The following is a 16,465-nucleotide window of genomic DNA, read 5'->3' on the forward strand; positions in this document are numbered from 1 at the left end:
AGGATAAGTTAGCAACTGAACCATTACAGGCTCCATGTAGCATGAGATCCTGGCATATGGGAGATCCATTTAAAGAGTTCTCACAGTCGGTACCACTAAGAAACACTCCCATGTCCCCATTCCTACATCGAAATCTGTATGGTAATTCCCAAGATTGCTTGATGAATTCCCTACCCATTGCTCCATATCTGCCCGCCTGTTGTTGTTCAAGGCAATACTAAAACTGGAAAGTTGTGACTGGTAGTGTTATGTGGCCATGGAATAACCATTCTGTGGATAGTGACTCTACCACAGTGAAAGATAATTTTTTCAATATGCAGCATTGTATATTTTGCTTCCCTTTGTGCCATCGTTATCTGCTTCTCAGTTAGATTGTGTGCAGAAAATAGGGACGTGCTATTGATAAATCGCCAAGGCACATAACCAGCCCGCAATGATTGCAGTGTCCACCTTCATAGCATATTAGAACGTAGTTGAAATTGTCCGTGCTGTAGTATGGACAAGTCCTGTTCTAGTATATCCATAGCAGAAGATACAATGTTGTCCAGTGAATAAATTCTGGATGTTAATGTAGTCATACCATTGTCATCTACTGCTAACGCCTTTTCTAAGTTAATTTTGTCTATTTCACGGACTGTCTCTGCAGCTTCTTGCTGAGAGATTTTCCAGATGTCATTATAGACAGCGTAATAGAAATGTTTCTGACCTGGCTTTCGGGGACCTAACAAAAAATCCCTTAGGTCCATCTCATCTGAGAGTAAGGATTAGTGCTGTTTCACCTGGGACAGTGTTGAGGTTTTTAGCTAATCGAGGCACAACATCCCAACACTGTATGATGTCACTACCCCCGGATGTTCTCTTTGTACATAGCGTTGGTCTGGATTATGGATACTAAACCCTTAGGTTGTACCCGTGAATCTTGATTGACATCCGTTTATGTCTGTAGACCAAACTAACCATCCCTTCCAATTGGGGCCTGAAGTATTGTACTGCATGATGACATCTATTGTATCGCCTCCATGTGATGTAAAATTGATGTATGAAGGTGTCGGAATCCAAGGTGTGTTCAAATCCTTGTTCTTGGCTAGTCCAAGACAGGAAGTCTGTTGCATAGTTTCATTCAGAAATACTACCGGTTGCAGAATGAGGCACGCTCTAAATAGCGCTTCAGTTCCCTGAACTTGCCATTCCTTAGAACCCCAGACTGATTTTGCATCTATAGTGTCCTTCCATAAGTTGAAACCTTGATCAAACTGTTGGGAAATAAAGGATGCAGAATATATCTGTTTGGTATTAGTCAGCGTATTTTTTTGTGCAGGTGTAGATGCAACCTTATAGTAATATGAGGTCGGGTCAGAAGTGTTAAACCCTGAAAAATACAAAAATTTCTGTGCAAATGTTTTCGAACTACCTTTTGGTGGTGTCTGGCAATGTTCTTATTGGTGGTATGTGAAAACATTTCTTGGGATACTAGATTTATGTAGAAAGTGCTGCCCATAATGATGATAACAGTACATTTTATTGAAATCAGATGCGTCCTCCAACATTTCATTGCTTGAAAGTGCAGCGGATTTTTCTAGATCAGACAACATATTATTTACACTTTCAAAATCCCAATCATTAGAAAATGTTCTTGAGGTAATTATATCATTTAGAGAAATTTTTAAGTAAATATGGTATTTTCAAAAGTTCAGTGGGGCCAAATACATCATAATCAACCTTGTCCCAAACTATACCTTCAGCAATTAGAACAGCTGTAATGTTCACGGAAAACAAGTCTCTTTGTTCACGATGGGATTGTGTATGAGGTTTCAGGACCAAGTTCACAGTTGATATTGCAGAGCATTCTGGGAGATATTTACCATTTATGAGTAAGCAAAAGTCCGTCACTAGGACAATCTGGGACAGAAAAAACTATATTCCAGATATGATCCAGAGCTGGAGCCAAGCTAAGTGAGTCTTTTTCAGAAAAGTGTAGAATTCACAAATTTTGTTCCTCACGGGAAACTGGAGTTGGCGTTGACTCAGGTTCACTGGGATCAAGAGAGAAGGTATCAAAACTGATGAAGTAGCCAGATGCAGTTTGATCTATTTTCGGTAGCTCGGCAGGTTTTGTGGAACCGGCAGGTGTCTCTTGTTGAAGCATATTGATTTAGACATCGGTGTTAGGCCGAATTGAAATTTGTCTTTCATTTGTGCTTTGAAGTTCTGTTTCAAGAGGAACAAGTTCAATGTCATTGTTGGAAATTCCATCATTTTGTATTGGTGACTCTTCGAATGTTATGAGTCTTTCTGTCTGAAGTTCCTGTATGGTAGTGAGAGGAGACCATCAGTTACCAAGGAGTCCACGAGGCCTACTATTTCGTATCGACCACATAGTGTGGTTTGATCAGATCAATGGAGACACATCCCTTTTCTTTTTTTCCGGCAAGAGGCGGAATAAGTAGTGTTCTTGTTCCTTCTACAGCCAGGACAGGTACAGGCTTTCTGTACGATGCCCCAAATTCTTTCTTGTCCTTGATCTTTTCTCTGACCAGATCCCTGACTTTTGGGATCCAGACAGGTCTTGCTGTGACTGATTTGACTTTCCCAGTGGCGGTGCGTTTTACTTGTACGTTGCTTACTAGTGCCTGGGATTCATTCTGACCCTGTAAAACAGCCAAACGTTTATTAATAACAAATGGTTTTTCATCCGCCACTGTGCCTTCATAATCGAGATCAGGGACCCCCATTCTTATCCCAAATAGGACCTCGTAAGGAGTGGCACCCCCTAGAGAACTTCTTGGCATGTTGTTGAGGGCTCGTTGTACCCCATATAAGTGATTGACCCACTTGGACCTAATGAGCTCTTGGTAGTTCCTTTTTCAACTCAGCTATCTGTTCCCTAAGCATTTCATGCTTAATTGGGCCTTTGAGTCTTTAAACCCATTTTGACACCAATAGCGAAGATATTCATTGTATGACTGGACACAGTAAAAGAATCGCACACAATCAGTGTGGGGAATTCTCGATCTGTGTTTATAAGTGTCAGTAATACGGCTTTTAGTTCTACCAGCTGAGCCGTGCAGTCTTCCAGAGACTGTGTCTTCGCATTGCTGGGATGGAACTTGCCATCCTGCATACGACCTTTTACAATTACATAAGCGGCGCTGTATTGTTGTTTACTTCCTGTGGTCAGCTGAGCAGATCCGTCAGTGTAAATGATTCATACTGATCTAGAGGCATTATTTCATTTGGTGGAGGATATTCCTGTTCATATTGCAGGAATGCTTGTGTCTTTAGACTAGGGTCATATCTGTATTCTACATCCGTTACAGTGGGAGGATTTGCCCATTGTATCCATCTTGGATGAAGGCTTTAGCATTAGGAATGCTTGCCTTTGAAGCAGCGTCCAAGGCTAGTACTGGAGTTATGACAATTATTAATTTCCCCTGAGCCAGTGCTCTTTCTCTTACTACAGTGGTCTGTACTGCTCTCAGGATTTCTTCTGTAGAAGCAAAGCGAATTTCAGCGTTTGTGTACAAGTGTGATTTGTATACTATGGGTACCGTTTCGCCTTCATTGAAGGGTAGGTAAGTGTACCCAGATTGACGCACTATACCACGGATCACCAGATTGCGAGCATTTACGCATGTCTGCAAGTGGTTTGAATCTACCTTGTCAGCTTGTAGGGAACAAAGGATATCTCTGTGTTCCTGTGTCCAATGACTAACTGAAAAATCAGGTCTGATTAAGTCATGGAAAGGTTTTACTTTTTCTGTGTCATCTAAAATGTATGTTCTGCCGAAATTTAAAAATCCCAATATGGATTGTAAGTTTTTCAGCGATTTTGGAGGTTGGAGCAGAGCACACCTTTCTAAAAAGTTAGCTGCCAGGCTTTTTCCTTCACTTGAAAACTCGTATCTCAAAAATAAGACATTGAGGTGGGCTATTTTCGATTTTTTAAAGTTGAATTTGTAGTCCTCAGAGGTGAATCCCAAAATTATGTTGCTCACCCTGGACAAGTGATCCTGTAAATCATCATCCATCAGATACATATCATCTACTTAGAATAATGCCTCTTCATCCAAATTTTTAAGTAACTCTGTTACCATCACAGAAAACAGCCCAGGGCTATTCTTCTACCCTTGGGGGGAATCGATAAAATTGACTGGGAACCAAGCGTGGAGAATGCTGTCAAATATCTGCTTTCAGGCTCTATATTTTGGCAGAAGAATCCATTTGAGATATCTAGTGTTGTTTTGTATTTTTTCCGCACAATGTTATTCATTAATGCTGTACTTTGTGCATTCTGTACTGCAGATGTTTTAGTGCATGTGTTCAGATGTCAGTAGGCTAAAATTAGATGGTATGAATTATCGGGTTTCATTACGAGAAACAAAGGATTATTTATTGAAGAGGTGCAAGTTTCTATTACACCCTGGTATTCAAGTTGTTCCCCCTGACCTGTTTTGTCACTTTTTGCTTTATTGGCTACTGTCTCTGTGGAGTTAGAGTAGTTTTTACTGGGATTACATGGTGTGGTGACACAGCATCCCACCCTACATGGTTGTGATATAATGCTGGAGCAAGGGCTACCACCCACACCTGCGCGTATGTGTGTTTTAAGTAAATTGGAACGAGACCGAAAAAGGCTGGTAAGATTACTGTTTCTCCCTTTGGGCAATCCATAACAATTTCAGGCGGCCAATCTTTTTCAGCTAAAAGGATGTCATAGCCAAAAGTCAGGTTCTCCCAAAAGAGACCTTTCATTTTTCTGGGTTTGTCCCCCTCCATTTGGAGTGTTATCTCATTTAACCGATGTGGGACACTTACCCTTGTATCAGGTGTTTCCACTGTGATGTGCTCATTCAAATCCGCTGTCACCAGAAATTTCATCAGGACCTGGCGAGGTATTGTTACTTCTGCTGCGCTGTCTAGCATCTTCAGTGCCCATTCCCCGTTCAGAAGTTGAGTCCTCATAATTCTGGGTATGTCTAACTTTAAGACCTGCTCTTTTCTTCTTTTTAAACTGAGGTTTTGATTTAGGCTTCTCTTCTTTCTTGGAAGTATAATCTAGTGTGTGTGGTGTGTCTCTGGACTTTGTATGCTCTTCTTGTCTGTGTTCTGACCGTCCTTCCCTCTCGGAGTTTTGTGGTGAACCCTGAAAGGAACGAGAGGAACGTGTATCAGTTTCCTGATACCTGTCAGTTTTTTTAATGCTATCTCTATTCCTAAGGTTGTACATCCTTTCGGAGGGCTCCTGTTGAGGAGACCCACTCCTGGATAGAGATCTATTCTTTTGTTTTTTATTGTTATTATCCCATTTCTTCTTGGAAAAATCAGGTGCTTGCTTGGAGTTATCCTTTTCAGGATCACCCATAATTTGAGGTTGTGTTGCTCTAGCCCCCAAACTATCTCTACCTAATTCAGCATCGGTGTCTCAATAATTTTACGTAATTAATGCTCCTGTTGTAAAGGAGTGAAATCCCTCAGGTGTTGGTCTATTGACACTGCTGCTTCCTCCCCTTTTATATTTGCTAATATAGCTGATACCTGGGCAAAATTGCCTAATAATTTCATCCCTAAGTTCAGAGCAGGTTCTGCTCCATACTCAGTTTGTATTTGTCTCAATATATCCAGTATTACTGCTAATGACGGGATGCCATGTGTTCTGGTATATGTGGCAGCGAAAACTGTACCCCAAGAGGGAGAATTCTCTATTTGGGGTGCTATCTCCATTGTCAAGCAGTTTGTTAGCATTCTGTGTTTTTCTTGAGGGCTTGTGTGTGGAAATACTGCCTCTAGCTGTGTTATTTTTTTAGCTATACAGAATGGCACTTGCTCACGTTTAGTGGGCATTTTACCCATAACTACATGTAGCGTTTGTGGTGTTATTTTAGTTGTAGATCCCTGAATTTGTCCTGTTTGTGTGACCCTTGTTGGCTGAAGTGTGAGTGTTCTCATCACGAACTGTGTCAGGTTTCTGTAAAGTTTTATTATTTCTTTATGAAGTGGACATAAGTCTGCCACTGGCATAGAGTCAATGTCTGGATGTGGTGTATATGCTGCTAAGACAGGCCAAGTGGCTCCATCTCTTCCAAGCGCACCTAGTCTTACTTAGTCTTTTGTGTTGGGGAGGGTGCCTTTAAACCAGTTTATGTGCTCCTGGTAGGTGAGCGGAACTTCAATGTCCTCATATGGACAGTATTCCTCTGGTGTTTCATCTTCAGTGTAAGAATGAAATGTATTTGATTGTGCATCTGCTTGTGGGAATTTAACCCATGACTAGAATACCTCTGTTCTATATGATTTGTGTGCCTCAATCACGAAAGTTACTGTCCAACCCCTAGCTGTGACTCCGTAGTGTCTTAGCTTTTGAGTAAGGCCAGTTCTAACATTCTCTGAAATGTTGATTTCATTTTCCTCTTCTTCCTTCCAGACTACAGCACGTTGTGCTAGCAGAGCGGCATCTTCGTCAGCTATTGTTGACAGAGGTTTCTCAAGAACGAGTTTCAAGGAAACTGAGACATGGTTTTATGCACAATAGGAACTGTTTGTCCTTCATGCTTGATAAACCTACAGCCAATACATGGGATATGCCTGCTGTGGCGGATGGTTCCTTTCCCACTTCAGGCGTCTCTGAAAAATGTGAGTAGGGTTCTCTGAGAATAGCACGACTGAACTACTCAGATTTGACTGTTACATAAGTACCAAACCAATGTTGGCGGTGCCATGTCATGTAGTTCCTGTAAATATATATAGGACCTGTGTATTTAGACAACATACACTGTAGGATTGGTGTCGGACTGGTCTAGACACCCCCGCAGAGTATATTAGCCTGTATACCAGCTAGCTCACAGTGCCACTAGAAACCCCTCCAACCAAGGAGAGAATAGTTCTTGGCAACTATCGAACATGACAACTCTGTCCCATCAGGGATCGTGGAAACAGTGCTGTACTTTTTGCTCAGTCACTCGTACTCACTTTGTCTCAGAGAATTACACAGAATAAACGGTGGGGCCTTTTTCCAATAAGCATTTATTGAACCAGCGTAATTCTAGTGTAAAATAGGTGTGCTGAAACAACCACTAGACAGTAACAGATATAAATGATTATAAGCACTAACAGAGTAAAAGGATGGTACATTTCTACCGTGATGCTAAAACAATGAATACAGGCAAGTATATAAAATACATGACAGTAGAATGTGTTCTCCTACGATGCGACCCTAAACTAGATGTACCTAAGTGTACCTAGCATGTATGTAGGTGTAAAAGCCAAGAATCCCTCTAGGATAAAATCATCCCCATTACCTGAAGTGAGAGACTGTGGGACCCCATCTTGGTCTTGAGATGGACACCCAGCAAGGGACGTCAGAGCACTGTGAGCTGGAGTGTTTGTGTGCAGGAACCTCAGCGCCTCACGTCAGTGTGTCAGCATGAAGCCCTTTTTCTCCTCTGACTACCTCAGCAAGATATGGTGTGTATTAGGCCTGGGCAGGAAAATTCCGTTCCGCTCTTGGAATTTGCAGAATTTGAGTAATTTCGCGTTCCGCAGAGAATGCGGAATTGGCCAAAATTATGCGTTCCGCGGCTTCGCTGAACTTTTTGCTTGTTTGCGTTCTCAAAATGCGTGTTCATGAGATATTTCCCCCCGAGCACGCAAACAGCATTTGCGAACAGGAAAAAAGCATCGCGAACAAGCAATTCCGCGTGTTTGCGGAATTTCTGCGCTCTCACCGAGATTTTTAACCATTTCACGGAGCTTTGCGTAGTGCGACTACCCAAATTCCGCCCACCCCCAGTGTGTATATACCTTGCTGTATCATGTCAGACTAGGATGATGGAAGGAATGACCCTTGTACATAGTTATTTTGCAGGAGATGGTGTCCTGCTGAGATTTCAAGAATCCTCATACATAATGAAGGAGGCTAGCTTTCAGAGAAAACCCCATTTAGGTATTACCGTAACTAGGTGAAAGGTCAATACTAAAACTGTTATGGAGTGTAATGGTAGGGACGAATATAGATGAAAGGTTAGGTGACTACCTGAGCCTATATTGGGGTACCTATATCAATCAATCAATCATGCATTTGTAAAGTGCACTACTCACCCGTGAGGGTCTCAAGGCACGGGGTGGGGGCTGCTGCTACTGCTCAAACAGCCAGGTCTTGAGAAGTCTCCTGAAGGTCAGCGGCTCCTGGGTCTGCCGCAGGTGGATGGGGAAGGTGTTCCATGTCTTGGGAGTGGGGTGGGAGAAAGATCTGCCACCGGCGGTCGCTCTTCGGATGCGGGGGATGGTGGCAAGGGCGAGGTCAGTGGAGTGAAGCTGGCCGTTCAGGGTGTAGAAGGTGAGTCGTTAGTTAAGGTATGCTGGTCCGATGTTGTGGAGTGCTTTCTGAGCGTGGGTGAGGAGCTTGAAGGTGAGCCTTTTGTTGATGGGGAGCCAGTGCAGGTCTCTCAGGTGGGGTGTGATGTGGCTGTGGCAGGGGATGTCAAGGATGAGGCGTGCAAAAGTGTTCTGTATGTGTTGTAGTCATAACTGGAGTTTGGCCGGGGTTCCGCATAGAGGGCATCGCCGCAGTCCAGTCTGCTGCTGACAAGGACCTGGGTGACCGTCCTTCTTCTTACTGGTCCTATTTTTTTCTCACCTCTGTTGTCGACATGAACCCTATCGTCCCACGTAGCTAATCAATCCTGTCATCAATGGAAACAAAGGTAAGCTTCTGTTTTACTTGTTTCCGTTTGGATTGTCTGTTTGCATTGACTCGGGACTTGTGCATTTTGAAATCTTGCCCATAACCAATATTTAACTAATGTGTAATGCATATGTTTGTAATGTTGCAGTTTAGGAAATTTAGAGAAACACACCTGTATAATGTTTATGTATTTGCAAAGTTTGTGCAAGCTGCCTTCATGATGATGGATACGTAACCAAAAATTGCCATCAATTAAAGAAAAACAAAAGGAGGTTAAGTAATTTTCCTATACTACAAAATCATAAACATGTGCATAACACATTATTGGGATAATTTAAATGTAATATAATTTAGAAATTGCACTAGACAAGGTGTAACATATTGTTTAAATAACTATAAAATCAATGTTAGATCTAAACTTGAATCATAAAAATATTTATTACAGTAACATTTCCCCTTGTCCCCATTTCCCCTTGTCTAGTGCATTATCTGTCCTAATTTTACTTTTAAGGTGTAATGCATATGTGTTTATTTTAATCACTTGCCAAATTAAGATAAACACACCTGTATTAATACTTTGAGAAGAAAACATTTCTTTGGTATAGGGGGTTGATTACGACTGATTGCAACTTTGGTGGTCCAACAGCAGTGGTGCCAACGCGCCATCCACAGTAGAACTCCCAAAGCCGCAGTGCACACACACCAGATTAGGAGTTAAATTCTGGCAGGCGGTGCTGGTGCAGTCCGCCAGCGGCAGTCAGTGGGGCTCATTGGAGAGCCTAATATGCCGACCGACGGTGTCACACCATGGACTTTATCATGTGGCGTACATGCCACACTGTGGAAGAACTGGGGGTGCAAATCCAGGGGGTGCTACATGTGCCCCCCCGCATACAGCCCCAGTCCCAGAGGCAGAAGGGGACCCAAATAGGGCCCCCTTATTTGCCCCACCACCAGCCTTAAAATGGCGGGCTTACCAACATGGAAAGGGTGATGGTTTAGCAACTCAGAATATGCTTGGCGGTGCAGCTGCAGCACCACCAGCATATTCCTGCCTCAGACCACCACGCCGCAGGATCCTGGATCCAGGAAACGGTCCTGTGGTGGTCATACCACCACACTCAGAATGTGGCACATGGTGCCGCAGTGTGGCGGTGGTCAGACTGCCACTGCGAATACTGCGTTCCTATGGACCGCAGTACTCATAATCATGCCCTAAGTGTCCATTATCATGATGAATGCTTGCACCAAAATTACTATGTCTATTACAAGTTTTTTATCACTAATGCTTGCACTATACAAAAATTGTAACCTAAAAAAACCTTTGTCTTTACTGTCATAAATGTAAGTACTAATATGTATCACACATTTTCATTATTAACATTGTTAATAATCAACGACTTGTAAAAGAATATAAATGTCAGGACAAACTTTATAAAAATAAAATATTTTTATTCATAAATGAGATACACAGTGGGTACAAACACTATACACAGAAACAGCCTGTGTCATTGTTGCCCAGAACTTGCATCCTAAACAGACTGCCAAAGGGTAATCTCCTCAGGAAGGGGCATCTAGTGGGCACAGAGCAGGCACCTCAAGGATCTTCCTTAGGAGGAGTGAGTTTGAGAGAGGCTGGTTTCAGAGGGGTGTTAAAGGTGGGTTTGGGTGTAGTGGGAGGGGTGAATTTGGAAGAGGTGATAGGGGTTGGCTTGCGAGGGGTGGGTTTGAGTTTGGAAGGGGTGGTAGGGTCGTGTTTGGGTTTGGAAACGGTGGTCTTGGGAGGGGCAGGTGGGTTTGGGTTTGGAAAGGGTCAAGGTCATAGCAGAAAGAAAAGCAGAAATTGGATAAAGGGTAGAACGGTTGGGAGAGGACTAGGTTTTAGAGGTAGAGGGATCTGGAATGTGTTGTGTGGGTGTGTCTTTCTGTTGTACAATTGTATGTTGGTCTGGTGTATGTTTTTTACATTTGGGTGTATGTTTTTGGCAGGAGTTGGGTATACAGGTGAGTGTGTGCATTTGGTTTTGGTTGATATTGTTTTGGGTGTAGGTGTGGTTTTGTGTGAATGTACTTGTTTATATGAGTAAGCTGTTGAGGTGGTTAGAATGGTTGTGGTGCTTGTGGGTGCGGGTGTGATTGTGGGTATGCTGGTGCTTGTAGGTGTGCTGGTGGGTGTGCTGGTGGTTGTGGTGCTGTGGGTATGTTTGTGCATGTGAGTCTGCTGGTGTTTGTGATGGTGCTGGTAGTTGTGGGAGTGCTGGTGGTTATGGTGGGATGGGTGTGATGTGGTTGTGGGGGTGGTGGGTGTGGTGGTTATTGGCATGGTGGAGGATGTGGATCTTGTGTTTGTGGTGGTGGTTGTGGTTGATGTGGGAGTAGTGTCAATAGTGTCTGTATGTTGTTGGTATATTTGCTTGTGTGTTTTTGCATGTTTGTATTTATGTGTGTATGTGTGTGAGTGTGCTATTTATGTGTGTTGGATAGGGTGCCAACAAATAGGTGAGTGTGCTTGGGATAGGGGTGAGGCTTCAAAATTGATATGAGGAAGGGACTTGAGTTGGGGCACAAGGTTCGGCTGGTTGGAAGGCTGTGGCTAGTGAGGAGGTTAACCCTGTATATTATCTCTGGAGGCCAGGCATAGCACTATGAATGCCTTCCAGGTATGTTGCCATTTGTTGCATTTGGCAATTAAGGCCCTGGATGGCATTCAGAAGTGTAGCCTGGCTTATAGAGATGCTGCATAGGAGGTCAATAGCCTCCTCACTCAGCGCAGCCATGGGGTGAGGTGCCTGTGGCGAAGGAGACCCCAGCCCTCTTAGCGAGTGTGTTTGGCCAATGGGGGGAGAAGGAGGATCGAGATGGCTCTCTGGGTGATGGACAAGGATGCAGGATGCACAGTTCCTATAGGGTATGCCACCACTAGGGACTGCTGGCTTGTGGAGGCCTCTGAAGATGATAACGATGAGCTGGTGGCCTCCGTTGCAGTCTGCTCACCCTCCGTGCCACTGTGTCCATCGGTGTCTGTGGTCTTAGCACCCGAAACACAGTGGCCAGCTAATTCCCTGCCATTGCCTGCTCCTGAAGATGCTGAAATAAATAGAACAGAATATGAAGTTGTTTGTCAAAATATTTTTCACATTTATCAGATTTCACCTGCTTCTAATTTTTCAAACTTTGGTTCATTTTTATCATTATCTCCTGCATGCAGAGAACATCTTCAATTTGTCCACAGTTTTTAATGTCCCTATATAGCTCCATATAGCTCCTACATTATTTATGATCTTTTTCCTCCACCTTTTAAAATTCTCTCCAGGAACATGGTTTACACCTCTGAATGGCTCTGAATGGTTCTGAATGGTTCATACTTGTTGTTGTATTGAATTGTGAACTTATGTCACAAAAAATCTTACAACTCTACCTTTGTAGTTGAGGCACAAATTGGTACAACGTCCCAGTTACTATTTCATACACTGATAGAGATATAATTTACAAATTTAAAAATGGAAAGCAAATCACAAAATGCAACAGATTAAACCTTGATGCTTTTCTACAAGTTCCTAATGAGTCTTGAGTTGAGCCTGATTTGGAGTTTTCGAGGTGGGATATTCCAACATATATGTGACAGAACATTCCATCCGTCAAAGTCCCTTTAAGTATCCTACTTTTGTACATTGATCTATGACCTTGACATAACAATGCAGATTGTTCTTTTTTTGATAATTTGGTGTAAATTTCTTCCGTAGTTGTTGAGAAATGTAAGGACATTCAAATTAGGATATCGGCAATTGCAGCTAATTTGCAACAGTAACATCTTGTGCAGAGAACTGCAGAGCTCTGATTGGCTGCCAGCACTTCAACCAGGAAGTGTTGATAACCATCTTGGTACTCAATTCCCCCCCCTAAAATAAGTAGGAAAAAAGAAAAGGAGGCAGGGTAGGAATACCCTGACCACCAAGCCTTGGTCTTGGGGTCCCAGAGGGTTACTGGCAGAGCAAAACATCTTTTATTTATTTTCTGCAAATTTGCAGTTTGCCAATTTGCAGTACATTTTTTTTTAAAGAAAACAAGCTTAGGGTCCCTCAATTGTTTTCTAAAGAGCATCCAAATGTGCCAGGTCCTGGAGAAATGTCATGAAAAAGGAGGGGGTCCATGCAGACCCCCCTCCTGGGATTCTAGTAGCCCCGGGGACCACCACCTCCTCAGGACAATTAAAACAATTGATGGGGGACTGCCTGGACCCGTCGCACCCTAGAGACATCACTTCCCCGGGGCTTCTTTTTTTTAAAGAAAGAGGGGGGCCATCTTGGAGCAATACATGGCCCTGGGGACCGCCAACCCCCCCCAGGGTCGGCTCCTGATATGTCCTGGAATGCCCTCCCCCAGGACATAGCTGTTTGCTTTCCCTTGGTGGTTCTTTTCTCCCCGCTGGAAGTGGAGGTTTCATCTCTTGGGCAGGGAAAGAAATGAAAGATTGCTCTCACATGCAGGGAGCTGCATTTCCTCCAGCTCCCTTCATGCAAGAGCAATGCTGGGTCCTGCATGAGGCAGGGAGCTGGCTGGGACGGTAACTAGTCATAATATCGAAGAAAATAATATCGACTGGACAGAATATCAAGTTTTTTATAACAAATGGAAAGAATATCGAATTGCAAAAATATATTGGTGCAGAATATCGAAATGCAGGTAAGAAATATCGATTTCCACATTATCGAAGTTAGTAATATTGTTTTTTTTAGTGTTTTAAGTGTTAAAAGTATGTAATATTATTGTAATATATACTTGAATTTTGTAAAAGTAATGAATCTTATGTTAATTAATTTTAGTGTAATTTAATTCCGTAGCAGGAGCTACAGGATCGCCAGACCTTCGCTGACTACCCCCTACCTCTGAATTCGCTCTAGGTCTTCAGTCCCAGACTCCCTGACCCAGACGCGCCTCGTCGCAATCGGTCACTGTTGTATAACTAATTGCAACCTGGTCCTGATGATGGCCTAACATTGATATAGGCTGAAACGCCGTCGACTTTTACAGCAAAATTTACAGCGCCCGTCTTTCAAGAATACCCATTTAAATCACTTTGTATTTACTTGCATCTATTGTATGGGTATTATTATGCACACATCTTGTATATAATTTGTTTTGTTTTTGTGCTCCCCCTTGTTGCTGTACATACTTCCTCACATGTCACTTGCGCCGTTCACTATTTCACAAGCACTTGTGCACAGTATTACACAGGTTATATGCCATTGAGTGTAACGCAGTGCTTTTCATATTTCTTAAATATAAGAAGGAATATATACAACAAATTACCGTTGTCTTTGCAAATTATTATCTCTCTGTTTCCCCTTGCCCCTGATAAATTGTCTTTTGAATAACACCTTTACAGACATTGTTCTATCTTACATAAAAATACACACCAGCATTGTTCTATGTAATAAATAAAGAATAACAAACTTCACTTCATTCACTACACTTCACTCTGAAACTAAAAGGGACTTTCTAGCTTGTGCTTTTTATTTAAAAAAAATAATAAGTTGGTCAGAATTACATATTAATCTTAAACATGTACCTGTACCTCTGGTGAGCCAAACAGCTGGATGCACAGGAACAACACCTCCATAGCCAGTAAATCCAGCTCCTCTGACAAGCAGGCTGAGGCCCTGTCACCTGCTTCTAGGCTTTGTTGCTCCCAGAGGTCAGAAACAGCAGAAAAAGTTGAGCAGTTGTTGTTGGCTGCAGTATTAGGAGGCAAGTGAGTTTTTCTGCAACACAGTGTACATGTAAGTGATCGTAAATGATAACAGGCACATCTATTGGCTATTGTACAATAATTTCACACATGCTAGCCTATAGCTGGGCCTGTCGTGGAGTTTCACACCCACTATCTGATCAACTTCTGCCACATACGTGTAATTCCAAATGTCCTAATGATGAGGTCAGATGTCTGCCATTTTAGATATGGAATAGTGTGTACGTCAATGTTAAGTGCGTCACCACCATACAAAATGGTGTCTAGTTTGTTTACTTATACAAAATGCTAATGTTGCAGATTTTTTTAAACAAAAACTATATAATGTGCGTTATTATAGTTACGTGGTATTCTTTATACTTTCAATGACGGAAGTTTTGATGGCAATTTTTTTTTAAAAGTGTAAATAATACATTTATTATGTATTAATTTCACACTTAAAACAATAACACATGTAAAAAAATGTATTTTACATAAAAAAATAAATTGTTTCTGTTTGATTATACAATAATATAAATGTATTTATTTAGCGAACCACATGAAATGTCTGTTTAAATTTAAAACAATATTTGTAAACATTTACAACATTTCATTTTGTTTAAATGCACACATATGAACCCAGGGAGAGTGAGGAGACGGCGGCCTCAAGTGTTCAGACCTTTGACAGCCCTTACCGCCATGGAAAAAAATGGATATTATAAAAAAATTCAGATTGAATAGCTAAACATTACTTGGTTTATGTCATCGCCTGGAGCTAGATCTTCTGCCTCACAATAGGAATTCAGTAGCAATAACACCAATAGTGAAAATCAGGGCAGTACTACATTTGTGGCTACAGTATAATTCTAATACACTGTGGCAGTATATGGTAGAATGTCACAACCAACTTTCAGTGATGTGCTACAAGAAGTTCTTTCTTCAATGATGGGGCACATCTACAGTTTAATCCTCATTCCAATGTGTAGGGAGATTTATATGGTTTGGGTTGCCTACCACATGTAGTTGGAGCAATTGATGACACACGTATTGCCTTAGTGCCACCACATACCAGACAACAAGTCTGCCGCAATCAGAAAAACTTTGTTTCAATCAATGTGCAAGTTGCCTGCTTACCAGATTTGCATAATCCAAATGTTTGGCACGTTTTCCAGGATCAACCCATGATTCCTTTGTACAACGGATCAGCAGCATACCCCTGCAAATATCAAAACTTGGACCTGGTTGGGCCTGGCTTGTTGGTAAGTACAATCTGTCAATATATTGTTTAGTTAATCTTTTTTGGCTAATTGTATTTTTTTTCATACAGGAGACCCAACTTATCCTAACCATCCATGGTTGTTACCAGCTCTGGGGAATCAAACAATGACAGGGTAAGTCTGCTTCAATGAAGCCCATAGAAGAACACGGAGTCCAGTGGCCTAAAGGTCAGATTTTGATGTCTGGATAAGACTGGTGGAGTCCTCCTCTCCTCACCCGATAAGGTGTGCCAAATAATGATGGCCTGCTGCATGTTGCACAACATAGCCTTGTGATGGAACATCTCATACATTGCAGAGGATGAAGACCACGAAGAGCCACTGAGTGAGGATGTTGAAATGCCAAATGAAGAGGATAGTGATGAAGAAGGAGGAACTGACTTACGTCTTTGACAATAAATGTTCAACAAACTTTTTATCCAATGAGGGTGAAAATCAGTACTGGACATTTTTTAGAAAGGGCAAGTTAAGGAAAAACTGGGCAAAGATCTATGTTCATCAGCGTTTTGACACCTTGACTACTATGTTTATTTCCATTGTTTATCTTTGACTGCTCTTTGAAAATGTGTCCTCAAAATGGTTAATTTGTTATGTGCACTTTTTCAACTTATTTCATTTTTTTATTATTCTGTTTTTGGTTCCTTCACCATGTCATCTTCATGTTGACAGTTCAGCAATGTGACATTTGCAGTTCTATCCTGCTGTTGCAAAGTACAAAGTGAACATGGGTTGATTCTGTGAAAGAGACACACACTTTGGATGTAAATATCTGGTACGATG

Source organism: Triturus cristatus, chromosome 5_2 (genome assembly GCF_964204655.1).
Source record: "Triturus cristatus chromosome 5_2, aTriCri1.1, whole genome shotgun sequence".
Classification (NCBI taxonomy): domain Eukaryota; kingdom Metazoa; phylum Chordata; class Amphibia; order Caudata; family Salamandridae; genus Triturus; species Triturus cristatus.